At 47.5% G+C, this 24,277-nt stretch overlaps 1 protein-coding gene and 1 pseudogene across 3 annotated transcripts in view; one reads left to right on the forward strand and one right to left on the reverse strand.

Annotated features, from left to right (window-relative positions):
* LOC146184913 (SH2 domain-containing protein 4A-like) overlaps window positions 1-24,277 on the reverse strand; it is a 233,704-nt gene that overhangs the window by 41,963 nt on the left and 167,464 nt on the right. The window lies entirely within an intron of this gene.
* On the forward strand, window positions 21,998-23,790 carry LOC146184914 (cytoplasmic dynein 1 light intermediate chain 2 pseudogene; annotated as a pseudogene).

The raw sequence follows: 24,277 nt of genomic DNA on the forward strand, positions 1-24,277 counted from the left end.
AGCTGATAAAGCTCCACTTGACAGCTGTTTTATGAGTCAGCCTTTAGAGCAGCTGCAAATCTTTTCTTGCAATTAATTGCCAGGTGTTCAAGAAAGCACACTCCACGTATATGCAAGGAAGGTTGTGTGCATCAGTTTTGTATGGCCAATCTGCATTCACTTTCACTTATTTACGGGGATTATTTATGCTGCAGTTGACGAGGTGATGTGCGGATATATCTGCAAAATTATTCATTTGTTTCATTGATATCTTTTTCTTAATGTGCAATGTTTACGTCACTTTTACTTCAGCATGTATCAGATGTATGGAATATCTTAGAACTAAACTTTATTAGGGCAAGACGTATGAACGGCCATCAGGAACTTGAATTCAAAAGATGAGCTCATCTAAGTTGCATTTTGAGGCCAGATAAGCTGTTGATTGCAATACCTGTTGGAGTTATTTCAGCGACCCCTTGATTTTTTTTATTAATATAGTAATTAAGCTAATTCTGGATGCGATGTGTGCATGTATATGTATGTATAACTACATTCACTGCTGCTTTGGTAACTGGCGAGGTGTGTTAAGCATGCGAGCACTTGACCAAATGAGCGCCCTGCAAGCAGGCTTTGTCCCTGGCAAATTACAGTTTATTTGAGTACATAAAAAAAAAAGGTGGCGCAGCTCGATCGGTTCACAGCGCGTAGTCATCACAGACCTGTCACCGACAAAACTACACAGATTCGGGGATGTTATTCATGTGCGATAAGCTGCGACGCGAAAAGTGAGCAGCAGCATAGGCGAACGATCATGCAACGGGCCCAATTCTCTTAACGTACGCTGTCCAAGATCGAGCGCAGTGTCACACGCTGTGTGGCCTGCAGATCTCGAGATGCCTGCTTGACACGGTGAAGAATTCAGTCAATCGTCATAGATTGCCCCCTTACGCGCATTTGGTGATGACATTCTTAGCAGAACGAGCTTAAAAAGTGCCAAGGTCAAATTGTCACAGCTAGGAATTGTTCATATGTGCGGTCATATCGACTTATGTATGCGATGCGAAAAGTCAAGCTGCATAGTATGTATTGTTTACTCATACTTATTAGTAGATGCTCCCTGCCTGTAGAAGGCAGTTGATACCAAGGAAAAAATCATACAACAAAAAGTGATGAGGCTATATATAAATTGATGACACTTTCAGTGCGTTCCGCGGAGATTGGAAATGCACCAATTCTCTGGCGCCGATCGCTAGAGCACGAACGAAATACATGAAATGATGTGCCACTGTGCTGACACGCACTACGAAATGCTGCTGAATAGGTTTACCATTGGTTTTTTGCTTTTTCGCAGTGCTACAAGCACTGTGCTAGCGGGTTTTCATAGCTCGAGCGAGGGGCGTCTGCTACCAGACCTCTTTAGCTTGTTGCATGGTTTCGCCGCCAGGTGCTGCATGGATTGCTGGAATCTCAAATATCCAGGCTCATTTCCAGCTGGATTATAAAACTGTGTAACCAAATTTTCCCGATGGAAGCCATGCTTTTCCAGCTGGAATGATATCCATTTCCAGCTGGATTATGAACCAGAAATCATGTCCAGCTGGAATGTTCCGGTTTCCAGCTGGAAAATTTACAGTTCCGGCCATGGTCCAGCTAGAAAATTTCCAGCTGGAACCTGACACCCTTCCAGCTGGAAATTCAACTGGAAACATGCTTTTCCAGCTGGAATGGGTACGCCTGAGGAAAGCCTACCAAGTGTTCATTTTCACCTGGGCGCCAACAGGTGTTCCATGAGTGATAGTGGCGAATGGATAATAAGCAAAACTTTCTAACAAAATATTAGGGTTGTGCTTGCATTCTACGCTGGGCATCATCTCAAAGCTCTAGTTGCAAAAGAAGTATTATTAAAAAAATGTGGTTGCTGGAAGAAAAGGGACAAAAGTTCCGGGACAGTGTTTTAAATATATATGCTATGTTGCTTTATAGTTATGATTCAAATATTCCTTAAACGTTCAGAAGACCATATTGAAACAACATTTATGTATAAAATTAAAATAATGTTTATAATGCAACACATTATGATAATATTAAGAAGTCAACATTACTGTAATGTTTGTTTTGAATGTCCTACTTAAGTTATTTTTATGTGACAGGATGTTGGACAACATTCTCGCAACTTAGATAACAATTTTATAACATTATGCTAATGTTCGGTGCTACCCGAGATGTTATGTGGGTCATTCGTCTTTTTTTTCTTTTCTGTGTCAGTACTGAGCTACTTATCTGCAATACTGCATTGCAGGAGTTTACACCCCCCAAAAATAAATAAATTTCATACAATGTTACAAGCTCGGAATCGAACCTCGGTCTCCGACGTGAAAGAAATGCTCTGACCACTGTACTACTGCCCAGCAATTTCCCTCAGTTCTTCAAGCGGGGGCTGAAGATCGCAGCACTCCAAGCGGAAATGAGCTTTTTTAGATTCAATTTCAATACAAAGGTGGCATAGGCATTTGCGGCACTCTTCTTCTAGTTCACTCTAACCGGGACTGCCTTCAGCGTGAGGGGACTATGTGGCCCTCTCACCCTCTCCTCTTATCCTTTCCCAATATGGCGAAAGACTAGGGCTTTAAGGCGGCACCCTTGCATCCACGACACCAAATTGCCCTCTAAAGGGCAATTGACGCAACATTCTAGTTCACTATAGACAAGATTTTTTAGCCACTCCCGGCCGCCGTCATTTTCTGCCGACCAGCGTGCCACCGCGCGGGCGCTTCCTTGGGGACTGCGGGCATGGCAGCCGCGTTCAGGTAGCCTTCGGGCGCTAGAGAATATCACCAAAAATATTTTCACCGAACGGTTGTGCTAGAGCAAGTTTATTTGCATTGCCGTAGAGTTAAAATTGACTTGTTATTTATGGGATTTAGTTTTATATTCACGTTAACTGTGCTGGGGCTTATCACACCACTGCACTAATTAAGCCGTTTCGGTCAACGTTTATAAATCTTTTAAAAAGGATCTAAAAGGATCTAATAAAAAGGATCTAAAAACGATGGTTTCGGTCCCTTCCTGACAGAAGACAAGAAGTTTTTGAAAAATTGCAAACATTACTTTTGCGTATGACTCGCATATAATTCCACTTCCAATGCGCTCTTCTTCCTTAGTGCCAGCCATTTCGAACCTCAGCAATTAGGCTGTGATGTCATTCGCGTGGTGTGTGCAAGTCACATCAACAAATTTGTGTTCATCTGACTTGACAAGCTAACAGCACGCAAATTTTGCTGTGCTTTATTTATGAAAATCGCCGCATTAGGACCATTTCTTTTTATCCCTGGAACATTATAACGCCTATCGAACTTTTGCACTTTCGTGTCAAGCATAATGCATCTTTTTATATCTTGCACGTACCGGTGCAGGCAAAAGTAAACGGAGCGTGTTTTTTTTTTCTTCTACCATTTTTCACGCGTTTCTTAATTGAAACTGGCGGTTTGGTATACACAATCCGGTAGTAGACGCCAGTGCCCTTTCCCTAGGACAATATTATTTTCTTATCTCCAGTTCAAAAGACTTCATTTTAATTTGAACAGAAAAGCGTGCTATATTTACTTATGCCCGCACCTGTACATTCTCGTACATGCCAAAGAAACAGCAGCAAAGAAATGCTAGCTGGAGCAATACGACTCAGTTTTCATATGCTATATGAACTTTAGCATCCAAAAGTGGCATCGGCTATGAGATATGCCGTAGTGAAATGCTCCGGAAATTTATCGACTGCCTGGGGTTCTTTAACGTGTGCTGACATCGCACACTACATAGGCGCTTCAGCTTCGTCCTCATCAAAGTGCAGCCATCGCTTCCGTGATTGAACCTATGCATTCGGACTCAGCAGTCAAGAGCCCTAACCACAGAACCACCGCTGGAGGGCGCAACCCCGTTTCGTTATTTGTATTAAGCCTTGAACAGATATTCACACAGCAGCCAGCTCTCCAGAGTTTTGCAGCGACAAAGCTATCAATGTGCGTTAAACCGCTGCTTAGCCGTTTGGGCCAGGTCAAAACATGTAGTGAAATCGTGTTGCGTCCGAGGTAAATACTAACAGCAAAAAGCTACTGCACTCAACCGTATTGCACGCAGAGTTCTCTATGAAATAAGGAAATAACAATTGGGAGTCCTAGTTGTCCTACATAGATTCCTTCACAGAAGAAACGAAAGCCAAAGACGAACCACTGTTCGTCGAAAAAACATGTTTCATCTAAGCAAATTTCAGTGCGAAGCTCATCGATTCGGTTAAATCTGACACCATTGAGTCAGGTTCAAAAATCTACATCCTCGTGCGCAAACTCAAAAAGTAATAAAAAAAACTTGTGCATTTCTAACCTGTAAGGGGCAGCCTCTCTCCCCCCCCCCAAAAAAAACAAGCCACTCCTGCGCATAAACGGCGATTTACAGTTCGTAACCTGCACGGTAGACTACTCTCATATATTACTCAGCGAGGGAACAGCACGCTTCAAATCGCTGTAGTACTCTGGAACAGGGACAACTGTGAGCGGCGATGCGCAGCACACACCTACATGCACAGATGGTAGAACACGTTAACGACACAATAGAGGGTTTACAAAAGTACGTCTGGCAACCGTGAGCGGCACGCTGATCCCACGCTGGCCGCCATATTTTGTTCGCTCCATCCGTTCGCTTCGTGTCCGTCCGTCAGCGCTCGCCGTTCTGTTCGCGCTTTTCACGTTTTAACCTAGTGTGCTGTGCTTGGACCTCTGTTTGATCCCTGGCGGTTTCTGTTAGCGACGCCTAGAAGCGTATTTTGACAGCCGAGACGTGGCGGGGCCCACCGCCGCGCTGCCGAGCGCAGTTACAAATTGCTCTATGAGTCGTGCATGGGCCCCCCCCTCGGAAATCCGCAGCTCAATCTCTATCCAGGTACAGTATCCAGAGTTCTGTAATGTGGATTTTTTTTGTCTGTGCGCCTTTGCTGTTTACTTAAACGCCTATGAGAGATCATCGCGAGCTTGTTTGCTTGGTTTGCGCAATCGCCGTCGCTCATCCCACTGAAAGATACTTGGTTGGTGAAATGAGCGAGGATGCATTTTATTTCATGATAAAAGGATTGTGCGTAATTTTGACGTAAGTTGGACTGGCGCTTAGCACTTTCCTTCCCATGCCGTCGACGCAGTAGTTGGCATTAGTCTCGGAAATAATCAGGGGCTGCGTAAAAAAAAGTGCCATGGTAATTTGTGCTTCCAGTGATTAATATTGATTGGTGTGCGATAGGAGATGACGAGTTAATAAAATCTTTGTAATTAAGTGATCAATTGATGACATAAAGAAACGAAAAAAATGAAAAATTGGAAAGTAAGGGTTTAAAGGTGTCAGAATGAAAAAACAGTGCTTGGTGATGCTAAGGAAGAAAATTTAGAATGTGTAATTGATTAATTGAAATAACTGAAGAATGTGTTCAAAAGTGTCAAATTGCTCAGAATGGAAAGCAGATTGTTGCTGACGCATGCGTATTGGTGTATAAAAATATAAAACGTCAAATAAAATAAAAATAAATAAAGAAATGATAGAAATATAACATAACATACATAACATAGAAATATAACATACATGTTACTTTTGATGAATTCATATTTCACTGCATTGTATTCTTTTTGCCCCTCCTGCTAGGGCCCAGTTAGGGCCTGCAGTATTTGGTAAATAAAATAAATAAATAAATAAATAAATAAAAGAGCTAAAATATAACACGCGAAGAAAGAAAACATTGTGCGTGTGTGTGTATGAGAGACACTATCGCGTTATACATTTAACGGCGGAGCTTAAGTGACCCCCTAATATTTCTATAACGATATGATATAATATAAATCTGATTTTATGAACACAGCCAGTTGCACAAAACAAACACTTCGCAGTAATGTGAGCTGACTCTTCAAATTTCTTTTCGTTTCAGCCGAGTTCCTCCTCCTCCGAGTTCCTCGAAGCTTCCAATGTCAGCGCTTTCATTTGAGATTACGGCTTCAAATGTTTACTTTCTGACAGAGGGAATAAACAAGAAATCGACATATTTAAACATTCCAGTGAATTTCAGGTAGCTGTGAGTTAACGAACCGTCGGGTGACTCGAAAAAAACACACAAAAGAGAAGCGCACGCTTCGTTATTTTGTCGGCCGCGCTGGCAGGTATAAAACCTGAGCTGCGCGCTCTGGACGTGAACCGGTCGAAACGGGCTGTACGTGAGCATGTTACAACACACTAGTGGAATGTCATCTTTTCCTGCTTTTCTAGACGCCGCGGGTTTGGCAGCCGCTTGCTTTGCAGCGTGAAACACGCACCTCAGGCGCACTAGACAACCGTATTGCTCGCTGCACCAAGCACTACCATTTCGTATGACTGTAAAAAGTAGTTTTGGTAATCATGCCCGTGTCTTAAATCAAATACACAATGGTAAATGGAACCTACGTACAAAATGTTTCAAAGAACGTATTAGCACAATAGCGTTCGTTATACATGCATTGCTCCTTCTCCCGTGTCCTCCATCGCAGCATAAGTTTATCCGTCAAGTTCACAAGGCTTCATAGCGCGCAAAACAACCTTGCTGTTCTAGATGATAGCACATTCTGTGAGCTAGCTCCCAGTCAGAGGGACGTGCAGTAATGCTTTACATGATGCAGCTGACCCTTGTAAAGCCGATTAGGACTGCAAACGAACGGTCGCATACATGCGTATACCTTGATTCCGTGCGCGTCTATGAGGGTGCGCTGGCTGCAGAAGGGCACGCAACAACGTGCTGGCATCATTCCGATTAAAGCTTGGAGCTAACAGCGACTGCTGGGATGTTAAAAAATGAAACAATCGCTTGTGAGCATTCTAATGCACCTTTCGGTGCATGCACGGGTTCTACGAAGGCGCATGTTGCCAGCATACTCGATGGGAGGCGCGGGCGGACTGAACAAAACATGGCCGCCGCGCACAGTTTCTGTTTCTTTCACTAGATGGCGCTAACTTTTGTAAAGCCACAGTTGACAGCCGTGTGGGGCGGACACGTGTTCCATCGCTCCTCCGATTGCACGTGGCTACCGGAAACGGACGGACTGGCGACAGCGGGAGCTTCCGAAGCGTCAAATAGATGAGTTCTTTCTTTTATTAACTGTATTTCGTTTTCAGCTAGTTAGGTTAGGTGCAGCCTAAAGAATAGATTTTAGCTCTTGGTCCTAGCGGCCTGGTTTTTCGTGCCGGCAGCTAGGTTTTCTTGGCGTTCATTATTTAGCTATCTTGTTTAGATAAATATTTTTTTTCTAGGCTACTGGCATTCGCAGAATTGGTTCTTAATGCGTGTTTGCTAGTGGTTTCTTGTGTCTTCTTTTGGCAATTTGTATATTCTGAGAATTCGTAATAGATATACTTAAGTCGATGAGCACTTAAGATGTGCAATCAAAAGAAGGTAAAGTGTACTCAGTGTGAGGCGCAGGTTAATCTCAAGGAAACGCATTTTGCCTCTGTAGGTGAAGCGGAAGGCAGCGACTTTTTGTGTCGGTGTTGCGTACTGAGTGCGCGTCTAGATAGATTTGATCAAGAAAGGGGCAGTTTAGTGTCTCGTGTGGATGATTTAGAAAATGAAGTACGTTTGTTAAGAACGCAAAATCAGAAACTGCTTGGACAGCTTACTCAAATTGAAAAAAAAAAGGGGCCGACTTTATCCTTGGAACCAACGAGGGCGAACATTCTAATGCGGGCCACGTGGCTGGGGCCAGCACTGGCATGGAAGGCATAAGGTATGGTCAGGCGGATCCGAACCGTCAGAGTTATTTAAAAGCAGCTAAGACGCCGGAAAAAAAGGAAGAAGTAAGGAAGAATGAAAATCCCAGAGATAAGGACACACATAACCAAAAGCAGGAGCCAACAGTTGGGAGAGGGAGAGAGAAGGCCCAGGTGCTTATCGTCGGAGATTCTAACATGAACAGGTGCAAGCGAGATATCTTGGAACGTGTAAGGGGTGATAAGAGAGTGTTGGTTGGAGCCTTCCCAGGGAGAACAATGAGGGCAGTGCTAAAAGAGAGTAGAAATAGCCTGTTGAAAAATTCCACAGAGCGCAGTATCGTAATAGTAGCCGCCGGGTTAAACGATGTCCTAAATGGTGATGCTGCAGGAGTGGTGGAAAGTTTGGCTAAGGGAGTTGACGAGATCAGGGAGATAGCACAGCAGACGCAGATAGTTGTATGCACAGTACCAGAGGTGCTAGGATTGAACGGAAAGATGGAAAAGGACGTGGTGACAGTTAATCAGGACATAAGAAAGTTAAGCCTGGAGAAGCGTTTCGAAGTGGTTGAGGTAAACAGGGAGGTACATAAAGCAGGTTTTGGTAGGGCTTTTCAGCGAGATGGCATTCATTTTAACAGAAGGGTGGGTGCAGAGATCGGCTGGCGCCTGGCAGGCAGGGCTGTAGCTTTTTTAGGGGGTCCACGAGGACTCCGTGCACAGAGGTAGTTAGAAGTGAAGCAGAAGAAAGTGTAATAATGAAGGCTGAGACCCCAAAAATGGCAGAGTAGGTCGAGAAAGAAAAGTACAAAAAAGAAATTTAACACTAGGATCAGCTACATAAACATGCAAGGAGGTAGAAAAAGAGTGAAATGGCTAGAGATAGAACAGCAGTTGAAGGATGACAAAACAGGTGTGTACGCTCTTTGCGAGACTCATCTCAGGGATCTAGAAGATCCGCCGTTTTTAGAAGGCTACGTCTGGGAAGGGTGCAACAGAACGAGAACGATCTGGATGAATACACGGATTGTAACGGCAAGCTAATGCTAGATTTCTGTGAGCGACACGATCTAGTTATAGTAAATAGAGAAACAAAATGTGAAGGCCAAATCACGTGGGAATTCCACAACAGGCAGACGACCATTGACTATTGTCTAATGTCGCAGGAAATTTATAGCAAGGTCACAAAAATGGAAATAGACAAAGAAGGGGAGTGTAGTCTGGGAAGTGATCATAAACGTATTAGTCTGCAGATGGGGCCCTTGATGAAAAGAGAAATGGAACTTAGACAAAACGTAAACGCAAAATTAAACGACGATCAAATAGCGCAGATAGCAGCAGACATAGAGGAAGCAATAGAGAAAAGCCCCATGGAAGACTGGGATTATGAACAGGTAGAACTACTCATAAGGAGGAAAATTCAGGAGGTTAAAGTAGCAAACCGTTGGAATGGAAAGAGGAAGCCACGGAGCTGGTGGAATAAGGAAATCGGGGAAGCTATTGAACAACGACGGGCTGCTTCAAGGGAACACAAAATGGCAAAGAAAGCACAGGTATCTCAGGAGGAAATCGACCAAAAATGGGAATCATATCGACAAAAGAAACTTCAAGTGCAGGCCCTCGTCCAAAGTAAAATAAGACAGTCCACCAATCGCTGGATGGCTGATATACACGATGCCTCTAGAGGCAGAGCAAGAAAATTCTGGAACCATATAAGCTGGCTAGGGAAGAAGAATCAAAGAAAGCAGGATCGGATTCAAGATAACGAGGGAAATTGTTTAAAGGGAGATAACGCAGTGAACTACATTACATCAGTTATAGCAGTCATTTAAGAGCGACGATAGGGTAATCTCCGCAAATCAGGAAGCAACACAAAGTAGCAGAATACAAAGCAGCTTAGAACTGACCAATCTAAACTGGAAAAAGGCAGAAAAAAAATATTCCTAAAAACACATCTACAGGAATAGATGGAATTCCGATCAAGCTGATTAATGAACTCTGTCCAAAAAGTAAGGAAACGTTGCTAAAAGCTCTGGAAACAGTCATAACGAATAAGCAAATTCTGGACAGCTGGCGGCAGAGTAAAATGAATTTGATTTATAAAGGGAACGGAGACAGGATGCACATAAAATCCTACAGGCCGATTACCATAACATCTGTTATGTACAGGTTAGCCATGCAGGAGGTGAAATTAAAGGTGCAAGCATGGGTTGAAAGTAACAAGACACTCGGAGAACTTCAGAACGGCTTTAGAAATGGTAGGCACTTAGATGATAGCCTGTTCGTGCTTACCCAATGCATCGAAATATCTAGAGTGGAAAATAGACCTTTGTATTTGGCCTTCCTGGACATAAACAGGGCGTACGACAATGTAAGCAGGGAACTCCTGTGGAACATATTAAAAGAAGAGGGTATCGGTTATGAGATAATAGAGTTCCTACAGGAAATATACCGGGATAACAAAGTAGAAATTACGTGGGAAGGGATAAGAAGTATGGAGGATGTCATAGTATGCAAAGGATTAAGACAAGGCAGTCCTCTATCACCGGTGCTGTTTATGCTTTATATGATAAACCTGGAATGGAGGATACAAGACAGTAGCCTAGGTTTTAACCTGTCATATAGATTAGGTGGAAAGGCGGTAGAGCAGCGCCTCCCCGGTTTGATGTATGCAGACAATATTGTGCTGCTAGCTGAGAGTCTGGAAGAATTGTAAACTCTAGTTAAGCATTGCAGAGACGAAGGGGACGCTCTAGGCTTCAGTTTCAGCCCAGTTAAGTCGGGTCTGATGATTTTCAACAGCTCAACTGATCAGGGTCTTAAAATACAAGGCCTTGAAATACCTAGAGTAGCAGAATATAAATATCTGGGGGTATGGGTAAACGAAGGATTGGCATACATTGGAAAGCATGAGCAATCACTTAAGGCCAAAGGGCGAAGGAATGCCGGGATAATGAAGCATAAGGCATTGTGAGGATACAATAGGTATGAGGTTTTGAGGGGTATTTGGAAAGGAATTATGGTGCCCGGACTTACTTTCGGAAATGCGGTTTTGTGCCTAAAATCAGAGGTACAGTCGACATTAGAAACAAACCAGAGATCCGTTGGATGATTAGCACTAGGTGCCCACGGCAAAACTACAAATGAGGCGGTACAGGGAGATATGGGCTGGGCATCTTTCGAAGTACGGGAAGCTCAGAGTAAAATATTATATGAGGAACGCCTGAGGAAATTGGACAGTAACAGATGGGCAGCTAAAGTATTTAAATACCTGTACCTAAAAAGCGTTGACTCACAATGGAGGAAAAGAACTAGGAAACCAACTAGTAAGTATGCTAGTCACAAGGACGGAGAATTAAAGAGCATTAAGCAACAGGTGAAAAACACAGAAGGTAAAAATTGGATAAATTCGATGGAAAAGAAACAGGGTGTGGAATTATACCGAAAGTGAAAAATGCAGATCAGGAAGGAAGATTTCTTTGATAACTCAAGAGGCAGTGCCCTACTATTTGAAGCTAGATCAGAGTGCCTTAAAACACGCAGCTACAAAAAGAAATTTAACAATGGAGATGACGCATGTGCTGTATGTGGAAACTCAGTGAAACAAATGACCATATTATACTCGAATGTAATGGTATCCATCCGGAATTTGGTGCAGGCGCAATCACTGTTCCTGTAGCTCTGGGGTTTAGAGATAACAGTGGCCGGGTGAATAAACCGGCGGTGGAAACTAGCAAAAAACGACTGGAAGACTGGTGGCTTAAAAGCAGAGAAGTGACAATGTTAGTAATGTAGGAACAAAATTTAATAAATAGAATGGTGGTTTAGTTAACAATTCTAAATCAATAATTAAGATATAGGGAAAAAAGTGAGCATGACAGCTACTGCTACCACCCCATTTCAAAAGGGACGCTCCTACATTCCATCCATCCATCCATTCCATCCATCCATCCACTGTGTGAGTGTCCACCCGCTTCAAAGGGCATGGCCACCAGTTCATCATCATCAGTTCATCAACCTCTATTGAAGAACGCTCGCTCACAAACACGCATTTAACGCGGGGCGACCGCGCGCTCCCGTCAGATGACTTGGTGTCGAGAGTTGTCGAAAGTAGGAGCACGCTAGCAGCCAGCGTGTGAGGGGCCGTCGGTCCGCGGAAGCAGGAGACATGTGTGAAAGCTTGACCGGCGGGGACACATGTCCGAAAAGCGAGTGCTATCCGCTTCGGCGCTCCGCGTCCGGACGAGTCCGATCCGTCAAACCGGCGCTCGCCGTTGCGTCCAACCGGGCAGATGTCTCCGGCAGTCCGCATGCGAAGCCTGGCGAAGCGAGTCGCGACGCTCATGGCGACGCTCCGGCGGGTGGCTGCAGCCAATGCGAGCGCGAACAGCGGCGACGTCACGGTGACGTAGGGGCTGCATAGCGGAAGTAGAATGGTGGCGAAGGCTGGGCCCAAAAGCGCTTCAGCGGTACCGCAGCATAGCCACAGATCGGGGGGGCCAACCACTCAGATTAAGAAATTATACTACTACAAATTAAGAAGTATCAATCACCATAAAAAGAATAGACATTTTGATAACTTCGCTTGTGAATGAGGTAAGGTATTTTATAAATACATTCTTAATTTTTTTTTTTTTTAAATCTTGAAACACTCTTATCGCCCCACTCCCTGTATGTTGCATCGGTCAGAAGGCGCTGCCAGAGGTAACCAAGGCAACGGAGATAACGAAGCTGACGAAGCACGAAACGGTTTCTTACCGCTGTCTGCTGCTCGTCTGCTGTGGTGCGGCCCTTGGTCCGCCCGGGAAAGCGCAATTCAGTTCGCAAGTCTGAAAATGTCCCTTTTGCGAAGATTTCGACGTCCTTGCTGGTCGCTAGCTGCTCTGTCGCCGTTTGGTGATATTTAATATCCCCCTACAGCAGTGTTTTTTTGGTTCCGTCCCCTTCGTCGTTCGGGCAGTGCGAAGTCTTTTTGCAGCATTGTTTTGCGCTTAGCTTTTATCGCAAGATGAGCCCGCACAAAGTGAGGAAGCAATACTCTGTGGCACACTGCGACAGCGTGGACTCAACCGTCGGTGTCTTATTACACCGCTTCCCGGCTGACTTTTACCGGTGAGCAGATCTGGAGGTTGCACACAGGCTCAATGTATACTCTAATGCTCCTGTGTTAAGCACGTTTGTTAATGCTAAAGCTGTCTGTACTGGTGCAACCTTGAAATTGCCTTCAAAACTGCTGCATATTTTCTGCCGAAGAATTTAAATGTGAAAAGTGATCCCAGTGCTCTATGCTCCACGTATGTTTTGATGCACCTACTAATTCATGACATTCTTATTTCAATTGCAGCTGTCATGGCTTTGTTTTCTGTACATGCATGTTTCTTATCTGGTGACGTTTTGTGGCAGGCACTTCAAGCTTTTTCCATGCCTCGGCTGTGATCATTGAGATGATTAGCCCGCTTAAACAGCGCTACAGTTTGTGCTGTCTACGACATGAATTTTTATTATTGTGATTTGTTGTATTTTATTGGCTGATGCAATAAACCATGAATATGAAAACCATAATTGTTCACTTGGTACAGTCTGTTGCGAACTGGGCACGACTTCCCCGTTTCACCAGTGTTTCTGGACCGCACCTTACTGTGCTGAGGGACAAAGTAAATAGCCAAAGTACTTGCATGACTTGCAGAAGTATTTGTATTATGAATTTGATTGCGTGGTACAAGTGTTGCTGCCTTTCTATGCCGCCACCTTTGCCAACCAATTTCATTGTGCTGGAGCAACTGCTTACAAACAAGGGCGTAAACAGCAGAAACTCGAGTTCTTTTAGATGGCAAAGGTTGGCGCGCGCTGAAAGGCAACAACTTCAAAAGATGCAGGCTCGTCAATGCAACGCGGCGGTTTTTATTTTTTAACTTGTTTATAATTCGCGCCAAATAAAACGCAAGCGTGACGTCATTTGACGTCACCCCCCCCCCCCCCCCCAATTTTCATTGGTCGCTGGAGCCCATGAGCCGCCATGTTTTGTACGTATGGGCCACGATCGGCTTTGTATGGGCGTCTATGGAGCCTTCGCTACCATAGCAAGTATACCTTGGCCTTGGGGGCTGTGCGGTGGAACGCCTCTCAGGTTCACCGTCGAGGTACTGCAGCGGACGCGCCAGCCGCTGGCATCTGAAAAACCCTTCAGTATTGTTTCTTCGTGTACATAAAAAGTCACTAAATACAGGACTGTCAACTACAAGTAAATTTGTGAAGATCGCTGGCCAATACTGAAGTGCTGCTACGAGTGATAACTGCGACACAAGCGAGTTTGTTCGCCCAACCACTGCTGCTGCCCGGTGGATCGCCAAACGTCTGCACGCTCCGCTGCCGAATGCGCCGCTCAAATCAAGCTTATGTTCATTCTATTATAAGATGGCTTTCTCAGTACGCTGGTGATGAAATTCGAACCTTTATTACAGTGTTGGCCCGTTCCGAAGCGCGGTCCGCTGCCTCTTCAGTACGACACCGGCTAGGCCTAGCGACGACTAGGGCAAACACGAATCTGTGGAGTTCGTCGCACAGCGCGTCCGCGGGTGGCATCGTTGCTGAAAGCTTCGTAACGTGTGCAGGCATGCTGTTGTTGCACGAGTACAGTAGACAATCCTTCTGATAACATCGCTGTTTTGTCATTTCTTGTACGAGCGTGAATTCATGTGAAGTTTATCAAGCCAAGCAGTCTTCCGTCTCTGCTGCGCGGTGACACCGGCTGTGGGCGGAGCTTGAGGGAGCTCGCTCGCCGGACGCACCGTGCTCCATGTGTCCCGGCTGGCACTGCGGCGGCTGTTCGCTGCGGCACGCCGGTCGACCTTTCGCACATGTGTCTCCTGGCGCTAGGACTGCCCATGGGTACCTCGAGTGAACGACTGCTCGAACTCGGGGTGAATAACACGTGGGCAGAATTGGCGGAGGCAGTGCGAGTCTCCCAATTAGAGAGACTAAGCACGACCGAGACGGGCAGGGTAATCCTTGCAAAAGTAGGCCTCAACCCAGACAGAGGAGTTAAAAAAAAGTCACAATTTATAGTGAAATCAGGAACGCCTTGGTAGTCCCCCCCCCCCCCCCCCCCCTTCTCTAGAAATATGCATCCAGATTATAATGCCGAAAGAAGGGCCAGACGAGCCGAAGCTCTAGAGCAACGGTTCAAGAACATGGGAGCAAAGGAAGTAGTCTATGTTGATGCGGCAAGTGGCAGAACAGGCGCGGCGGTAGCTTCGGTAGTCGATGGCCGAGGGGCACCGGTATCAGCGGCAGTCATCAGAGGCCGCAACATAGAGACTGCGGAGGAATCTGCGATAGCGCTAGGTTGCATAGGAACGGAAGCCAAGTTCATAATTAGCGACAGCAAAACTGCCATTCAAAATTTGGGGAAGGGGAGGATATCGCCGGAGGCGGCCAAATTTGTCATACAAAGAACGCTGAATAGGAAAATTCAGTTAATTTGGACACCCGCTCACGCTGCCGTCCCGAGGCGGCTCACGAGCTAGCCCGAGCTCTCTACTTCCGGGTAGCCGTCGAGCCCCCCGAACACTGGGCATACGACGAGCGTCTGCAAAATTATGGGGAAATCATTGACCATTATAAATTGGGACGTAGACTGGTACCCCCGCCAGATGTTAGACTAAATAATAGAGAAGCTGTCGCGTGAAGGCGGCTACAAACTAATACGTTCATGAACCCAGTCTGGGCGTTTCACGCGCTACCATACCTTAGGGACAATGATCTGTGCAAACACTGTGGGGCGAGTGGGACCCTCGACCACATAATTTGGGAGTGCCCACAATCTACATGGATAGGACAAAATATTACAATCAGAGAAGCCTGGGATACCCTGCTGCTAAGCGCGGACCATACGATCCAGTACCGCACCGTCCATCTGGCGGAAGAGGCCGCAACAAGCCAAGGGCTACCTGCTAGCCTCTAATCCGCGGGCGCATCCCCGTCTTCCCCGGCACGCGTGCCGGGGGCGGGGAAGAGGACGCCCATTTCCGGTGGAATTAGAAGTTGTACAACCAACCAACCTCTCGGCTCCACCGTCGAGGTGCTGCCGAGCGGACGACGCGGACGCGCCGGCCGCTGTCATCTGAAAACCCTTCAGTACGTTTCTTCGTGTACATAAAAAGTCACTAAATACAGGACTGTCAACTAAAGTAAATTGTGAAGATCGCCGGCCAATACTGAAGTGCTGCTACGAGTGATAACTACGAAACAAGCGAGTTTGTTCGCACAACCACTGCTGCGCTGGTGATGAAATTCGAACCTTTTTTAGAGCGTTGGCCCATTCCGAAGCGCGGTCCGCTGCCTCTTCGGTACGGCACCGGCTAGGCCTAGCGACGACTAGGGCAAGCACTAATCGGTGGAGTTCGTCGCCCAGCGCGTCCGCGGGTGGCATCGTTGCGAAAGCTTCGTACGTGTGCAGGCATGCTGTTGCACGAATACAGTAGACAATCCTTCTGATAACATCGCTGTTTCGTCAGGTCTCTTCGATTTGGCTGCACCAGCTGCACTAGTTCAAGTAGTGCAGCACCGCCATCCTCGTCTTGCCGGTGCCGCGCGCGCCGTCTGCACTTCTCGTTTTGTCAAGGTGCGGGGCTAGTTCTGCACGAGTTCTCGCCCATCCTGCACTCGCTCCAGAGGAGGCGCAGAAGAAAGTGCAGCATGGCGCACGCGCCGCTCGGCCAAGAGCAGACGACGCTGCGCATCGTTCTGCAGAGCTTTGTAAAGTCCGTCTCCTTCAGAACCCGGACCACCGTGACCCGGACGGTACGCTGCTAACGGATAGCTGGGCTGCATGCTGGTGATTAGCATTTCGTTGATGGAGGAGAGGTATTATATGTATTTGTGGCCACATACATGGCCGCGATACGGCTACCTTCGCGCACGTTGTCCTGTGCAGTATTTTTTTTTTTTTTTTTAGCGTGTTGTGACCTAAGAAGACGGGTAGTTGCGAACAGAAATCAGTTGCGATCGGTCGAGTTTCTGTCGTGCCAATTAAGTGTGTGTGCCACACAATAGCGTACGCAGTGACTCGGTGACATCAAACTTGTTGCCCACGGAATACATAGACGTCTGAGAGCGCGCAATATGTACAGCCTTTGTCAAAAATGTTGAGCCCAGGGGGTCTGCTTTTGAGCCGCGTAGCAGCGCTGATTTAGCCTATAGTGGAAGTCCTTCCAATTGGAGAGGGTAGGGCAAAAAATTTTACCGTCAAGAGATTCGGAATTCACTGGACATGCATTACAAGCCGCACGAAGCGGCTCAGAAGCAGATCCCCTGGTCTCCGCACTTTTGACAAAGACCGTACGTGCATCTTTTCAGCAGCTAGCACTTTTGGACTGAAGCCCGCGGAGACCAATCAAGCGTCTCGTTAGGCAGTTTTACTTAAACTAATACTCGTGGCAACTGCTTATAATGTTAATTCTCTCGTACCCAGGCGCATGAATGGTATCTTCGCAGACCGCCGATATAACGATCGTGCAGATGCACGTATTGGTCAGAATCCGTCGCAGTCAACGTCACTGTTAGTCGTCGACACTTTCCGATCGAGTGCTGTAGGCCTACGGCAGCTGGCTTCGAAATTGGACGTGATCGTACGTGTTACAGCACGCGATGATGCGCGCATAGGCTGCAGAGTCCTACACTTGCGTACTCGTTTTGGCAGCTGCCGCCACACGCCAGTGTTGGAACTGGCACTGCACGCTCACGTGACGACCTGGCACCGCTGCAGCACTTTTCAGAACTAGTGCAGCCAGTGCAAGCCAAATCGAAGAGACCTGCCATTTCTTGTACGAGCGTGAATTCGTGTAAGTTTATCAAGCCAAGCAGTCTTCCGTCTCCGCTGCGCGGTGACACCAGCTGTGGGCGGAGCTTGAGGGAGCTCGCTCGCCGGACGCACTGTGCTCCATGTGTCCCGGCTGGCACTGCGGCGGCAGTTCGCATGCGGCGTTCGCTGCGGCACGCCGGTCAAGCTTTCGCGCATATGTATCCTGCTGAAAGTGCATGCCGTAGTCGTCGCTAGGCCTAGCTGGTGTCGCATCGAAGAGGTAGAGGACCGCGCTTCGGAGCGGGTCGATGCTGTAATAAATGTTCGAATTTATCACCAGCATACTGAGAAGGCCATCTTATAATAAAATTAACATAAGCTCTACTTGCCCAGCGCATTCAGCAGCGGAGCGAGCAAACGTTTGGCGACCAACCGGGCAGCAGCAGTGGCGGCACGCAGGAGCGGTTCGCACACGCTTTTTGCACATGCGTACCCACCTTTACGTGTCCATTCGTCACTGAAAACTGACCATTGATCCGACGCCGTCAAGCGGACTCGGCGAACCAGGGAGGAAAATATCTTTTTTTCTGCGCGCACCTCAGGCTTTATGACCCCCTCTGTTCAACTTCCCCCCCTCCGCACCCCTGTCCCGAACAATCAACTATACTGTCTCACAAGCTGTATACAGCACTACCAAAGGCCTAACTGTGCTGCTACGTACTTTTTTCTGAAGAACAGCGCGACTTGGACAAGGACGGAAGGAAGACAACACGGACAGGCGCTGACTTGCAACTGAAGTTTATTGCTCGGAACGTGGTAATATATATATCAGGCTCCAAACAACAAGAAAAAACACAGAAGCGCTTCTGTGTTTTCTCTTGTTGTTTGGAGCCTGATACATATATTACCACGTTCCGAGCAATAAACTTCAGTTGCAAGTCAGCGCCTGTCCGTGTTGTCTTCCTTCCGTCCTTGTCCAAGTCGCGCTGTTCTTCAGAAAATGGCATACCAACTCGCCCAAGCATCAGTTCTAACTGCTACGTACCTCTCGCGCCCAGAATTGGTGAGGGCGACAGTAGGAGCACAATTATCTATTGTGCGCTGAGGCAGGCGCTGGCTGGGGCCACTGGCACGATCACAATAATAGTGCGCATGATCCTGAATGGAGCAAGACTGGGCAGACAGCGTGCCTCACGTAGTAGTGACGCGTGAACACTTAATACATGGTCCACGGACCGCACTTCCCCAAAACGGCACTCTTTTTAACACTTATAAAATACTGTCTGCATTATATTAATACTTAGACATAGGAAGCTGGGAAAAAAAAAAAAAAAACATGAGAGGGTGGGCGTTAGACTGGCGCCACCACACAATCCATCAGTGAAACAGACGGACCATCTCAATACTGTGGGAACGGGCGCGACGCCCGGCAGCGTATTCTTGCTGAAAGGTGTCTGTGAACGCAACCTAAAGGTAACATAACACTCACTGAACCTTTTTAAAAACCTCATATAATGCAACCTGAAGGGAAACACACCCCAGGAAATGTGCTGATAAGTTATTTGCGTATTACCAAACCTTATCCCGTTGGAGCACACGAGCAGACGACGGTCTCGGCGAGTTTAAGGCCCACCGTCCACCCTCCGGTCGAAAACATTTTCTTCCCCGGTGACTGTGAGACTTCGCCTCTAGAACGCAAGGCCGCAAAATGTTTTTGAAAAGAGTAACTAATAATGCAGTTACAGCCACCGCGCATCACCCGATTCTGTCATGCTTCTCTCCTTCCGTTCCCTCGCAAAGGTTTTTCACTCTCCTGCCCGAGTTCGTCTAGCCTCCGCAAGACAAATTCCCCACCCTCCTCCGCGTTTGGCGGCACTCCGCGAGCGCGAAAAAAAAAGGAAAAAAAAAAAAAAAAAAAAAACGGGCGAGGGAGCGCGCGCCGCTGGATTCAGTCTGACCGTGGCGAGGGAAAAGCGCGCAGCGAGCTGTAGCAATTCTAGGTGGCTTTCGCTGTAGACACCCATCCTTCTCCCGTCAGTCAGCGAGACGGACCAATGGACGTCGTTCTCAGGAAGTACGTCATAACTGTGGCTCGACGGGCCAGCGCAGGAAACGGGGAAGCTAGCTGGCTTCCCGAATGAGAGCATGAAAGAGCTTTGATTTGTATTTTCGTTGCTTTGCGGCGCGCGTGTCACTGTAGCATTTTGCACAGACTATCTCCGGTACCTGATCGAAACACTGGGCTCCTTTGCTTAAAAGGTCCTTCCCTGGACAGTGACCCTTTAAACGGCGATTGTTGCTGAAAGGGGTCTGTGAAAGCAACCTAAAGATAACATACTCACTGAAAGCGGCTATTCTTGCTGAAAGGTGTCTGTGAACGCAACCTAAAGGTGACATACACTCGCTGAACCTTTTAAAAACCTCATATAATGCAACCTAAAGGGAAACACACCCCAGAAAATTTGTTGATAAGTTATTTTAACGTTGTGACGGTAAAAATATATATATATATATAAAGAGGAATACAGATTCGAACAGAAGTTTCAGTGATATCAGTGTCGAGATGAGCAGTGTTAATCCGTTGCGCTGACGTTAGTGCGCCCTACCAACGTTAGTGCGGAGCTTCGCGCGCGGAGATATGTGGCGCCAATCGGTTGCAGTCGCCAGGAGCCCTTTTTAAAAATTATTTACAAATTATCGCCTCCACGAAGTAATGTAATTTTACCACAAGTAGCATTTCAGGGGCCCTTTAAAAAAAAGCCTTTCTCTTTCCTCTTAAACCCATCACTATTACCAACAATCCCCACCACTCCTACTCTCACCAATCCTAAGAGTTTTTATTTATTTATTGTCTCGGCTGCGGGAGGTGGTTAGTTCGAAACCCACCGCCGGACACCCACCGGTAAAAATGGGTACAAGCGTCCCCCGGCCTGGCGCTCGGCTTTTCTAGGGGTGTGCGTTTGGGAGAAGCTCCGTAAACCCTGCTGCGCGCCCCTCCTCCGCAGTGGGCCCAAACCCAGTTTCGAACCTCGCAGCCTGCAAAGGTGGTTCAGTTTGTCTTGCAAAGGTACTTCCTTTGAGCCTCAGCTGCAGCAGCCCTAAAAAAAAAAAAAAAAAAAAAAAGAAAAAAAAAAGAACTAATTTAACGTCCCAGAGAGAGAGAAAGGGGGTTGGGTTGTGGGGTTTAACGTCCCAAAGCGACTCAGGCTATGAGAGACGCCGTAGTGGAGGACTCCGGAAATTTCGACCACCTGGGGTTCTTTAACTTGCGCTGACATCGCACTGCACACGGGCGCCTAGCTTGCTTTTCGCCTCCATCAAAAAGCAGCCGCCGAGGCCGGGATTCGATCCCACGTCCTTCGGAACAGTAGTCGAGCACCGTAGCCACTGTGCCACCCCGGCGGGCAGAGAGAGAAAGAGAGAGAGTAAACTTTAATTGGTTAACGGAATAGCGTGGGTGGTTTCCTCAGTCCAGGATACCATTGGCTTGGGCTGCCTCTCGGGCCCTGGTGAGCAGGCTGCGCTGCTCAGAAACCCGCGTGGGCCAGCTCTGCCTCCCACTCCGCTTGGCTGAGTGCCCGAGCTTTATATTTTTCTAATTGCTCTTTGCAGTTCCATATCATGTGAATAATGTCCGAGACTTCACCGCATGCAGTGCATGTGTTATTTCTTGAATTTTTCCCAAAGCGACTTTGATTACTATTATTATATTATTATTGAAAACGCCTAGTGGAGGTATCCGGAAATTTCGACCACCTAGGGTTCTTTGATGTGCACCGACATCACAAACTACACCAGCGTCCTGCTTTTCACCTCCGTCGAAAAGCCTCCGCCGCACCCGGGATTCGCTCCTGATTCCTTATGTGCAGCACACAAGAGCCCTGACCACTGCGCCACCGCGGTGGGGTTCTTTGTATTATCGAATCACAACCTCTTCCGTGTACTTCAAATGCCGACCCATGTTTACCGATTACATATGCAACATTACAAACGAAGAACACAAAGCCGCAATTCATTGTCCCTTTTCCGTCAACTTCGCGACAAATAAGTGACAAGAACCAGTCATGTGCACGTTATTACCAAGGTCAATATTACCACTGTTCTCATTATCATCATTATCATACCAACATTATTATTAATTACCATCATCACTTTTTCACACAGCGTATTAATTTTTTTTTTGCGTGAGAGTAACTTTATTTATGTCGAGCAGGGTTTAACACCACAGATCTGTCACTTTCGCTGCGGACACCTTAACCGCCTGTGGACCCCTGACTCGTCATGGCTTCACTTTTTACTAGGTTTAGTCAAACACAGCTTATTTGCATTCGCATTAAAAAAAATACAATAGTTCGCGACATTATTACGTACACTTTTACATAATGTGATGGTATCACGTCACTTCCTCTTCTACTTCCACGCGAGGCAGGTGCCGCTGCCTTATACAGAGCCAACCAGCATCAGCCACGTCGTACCCGTCATTCCATCGCTACGTGAGCGCTGCCACCGTCGCCATTTTGTCCCTGATTCTTTGAGTGCAGATGGGATAACAGTGATCATGGCCAGCAGCACCAAAGCGACGGCGACCCAGAGCAAGAAGGACGGCAATAAAAAGATTGACGAAGGAAACATCTGGGCGTCTGTTCTCAAGCAAGTGCACGACAGCATGACCGACAAGCTCCCTTCAGGCAAGCAGATCCTCGTACTTGGGGACCAAGAATCCGGCAAGAAGGCCCTGATCGCCACGATGAAGGGCGACTTCAAACAGGGTTCGGGTCTAGAATACCACTACCTTAACGTCCGCGACGAGAACCGCGATGACCAGGTTCAACTAGGTGTGTGGGTTCTCGGTGATCACTGGCTTAGCAACCTATTGAAGACCATGCTCCAAGAAGATAAAATTGAAAACACGACCGTGCTCCTGACGGCGTCGATGACGACCCCTTGGGCACTGCCCGAGACGCTGCAACGTTGGGCTACGGTATTGCAGGAACATCTGATAAGTTTGGACATTCCGCCCAGCGCGGTCAAGAACATCAGACAGCGAAATCTCCGGCGCTTCCTGAACTACATGGAGCCCGGATATGAGAGTATTACACCTCAGCTACGGACCTCTGGCACTGCTGGTGACTACGCGTTGGCCGCCAGTGTGCCGCTGGGCGAAGACACGCTCACCAACAACCTGGGTCTTGACATCATCGTCGTCATCACAAAGACAGACTGTATTAGGACACTGGAGAAGGACTTTGGCTTTAAATCCGAACACCTCGACTTCATCCAGCAGTGGGTGCGCAAATTCTGCTTGCGCTACGGCGCCGCACTCGTCTACACCTCAGTGAAGGGCGAAAAAAACTGTGACCTGCTCCACAGGTACCTCCTGCATCGCATCTATGGCTTCCCCTTCAACACGCCTGCGCTGGTAAGCGAAAAAGATGGTATATTCATCCCCTCGGGTTGGGACAACAAGAAGAAGATCGCCAAACTTTACGGGAAGTTCACTTCGGTCTCGCCGGACGACCCTTACTCGGATGTGATCCCCAAGCCAAAGCCCAGCAAGCAGCTCCAGCCTGAGGTTGTGGCCGAGGACGACCAGGCGTTTCTGGCGCGTCTACAAGCGATGATGAACGAGCAGCCGTCGACGCCTGGGCGGGCCACCGAAGCCGCGGTGGCGAGGACACCACTTCAGATGTACGCTGAGCGCCGACTTCCACGCTTGCATGAAGTGCCCAGCTCAGCCCCGAGAAAGTTCGAGACCCCCAGGCTGATACAGCCAGTGGGCGCCGAGGAAGGAAGCGCAAGCACTCTTCGAAACTTCTTCACCAGCCTGCTAAACCGCCAGACGCCAGGGGGAACACCCTTGGGTACGCCAATGAGTAGGCCCACGCGCGCGGGCACGCCCATGCTCAGTGCCATGGCGCTCATGAGGGAAGAGGCGGCCACCGAATTGGACCGCATGGCCCACTCCATCGCGAGGGGCTATCGTCACGGGCCCGCCACCTCCTCCGCGGCGCGCGCCGCCACCAACCCGGCCCAGGAACCTCCGAGGTTATCCAGGCCGAGGAACCGAGGTCATCCAGCTCCTAAGCGGACCAGTGATTAGTTAGCAGGGAAGTGGGGGCATTTCAATATGAGAAGGAACCGAATAAAACACCAAATGCCTCCTGAAAGGTTTTCTTGCTGTCTTGTAATTTGTTGTGTCTTATGGCTCATAAGCAACTAGGTTTTCACGCGCCAACCGCAGGGTGGATTGGTTGGTTTACAGGCCTTAACGTCACAAAGTGACTCGGGCGCTCCAGAAATTTCGACCACATGGGGTTCCTGACCTTTCACGGCACACGCGCGCCTTGTTTTTCTCTTTCACTGAAAAGCAGCCGCCGCGGCCGAATTCGATCCTGTATCCTTGGCCACAGCAGTAGAGTACCCTAAACATTGCACCATCGCGCCGGGGCGCAGGCTAGAAATTGTCTTTGCAAGAAACTTCTAGAATGTTTAAAATCTTAGTTTTTAAGGAGCTTTGCTTTTTTTAGAACATAGAAAAAAAAATGTCCACAAGTGAATCTTTTACGAGTTAACAAAGGTGGATAGGTCATTAAGACACATGCTTATTTCCTCTAGCTCTGCACATGAACACATGCGATCAAAAGTGAGCTCTTCTCGGTATAGCTCACATGTTGGTGTCTTCGTTTCCAAGGATATAATTGTCTGCGAGCTGGTGTGTACGTCGAAAATGGAGGT

Source organism: Amblyomma maculatum, chromosome 7 (genome assembly GCF_055883805.1).
Source record: "Amblyomma maculatum isolate TAMU_Amacu chromosome 7, ASM5588380v1, whole genome shotgun sequence".
Classification (NCBI taxonomy): domain Eukaryota; kingdom Metazoa; phylum Arthropoda; class Arachnida; order Ixodida; family Ixodidae; genus Amblyomma; species Amblyomma maculatum.